Source organism: Priapulus caudatus, unplaced genomic scaffold (assembly GCF_000485595.1).
Source record: "Priapulus caudatus unplaced genomic scaffold, Priapulus_caudatus-5.0.1 Scaffold671, whole genome shotgun sequence".
In the NCBI taxonomy this organism is placed as follows: Eukaryota; Metazoa; Priapulida; class Priapulimorpha; order Priapulimorphida; family Priapulidae; genus Priapulus; species Priapulus caudatus.
The window spans coordinates 30461-31041 of NW_014577732.1; the positions used below are offsets into that span (position 1 = coordinate 30461).

The 581-nt window shown below is 18.8% G+C and overlaps 1 protein-coding gene across 1 annotated transcript in view; it reads left to right on the plus strand.

Annotated features, from left to right (window-relative positions):
- Positions 1-581, plus strand: part of LOC106812646 (cAMP-regulated phosphoprotein 21-like) — a gene marked incomplete at its 5' end in the record, with an annotated part of 30811 nt that overhangs the window by 27808 nt on the left and 2422 nt on the right.

Genomic DNA, 581 nt, shown 5'->3' on the forward strand with positions numbered 1-581 from the left:
ATAGCATATAGATATGTATATATATATAGCATATAGACATGTATATATATTGATAGCATATAGATAGCATATAGATATGTATTTATTGATAGCATATAGATATCTATATATTTAGATAGCATATAGATATGTATATATTGATAGCATATAGATATCTATATATAGATAGCATATAGATATGTATATATTGATAGCATATAGATATCTATATATATAAGTAGCATATAGATATGTATTTATTGATAGCATATATATATCTATATATTTAGATAGCATATAGATATGTATATATTGATAGCATATAGATTATGTATATATATAGATAGCATATAGATATGTATATATATAGATAGCATATAGATATGTATATATTGATAGTATATAGATATGTATATATATATAGATAGCATATAGATATGTATATGTATATATAAATATAAGATAGCATATAGATATGTATATATATAGATAGCATATAGATATGTATATATATAGATAGCATATAGATATGTATATATTGATAGCATATAGATATGTATATATATATAGATAGCATATAGATATGTATATATTGATAGCAT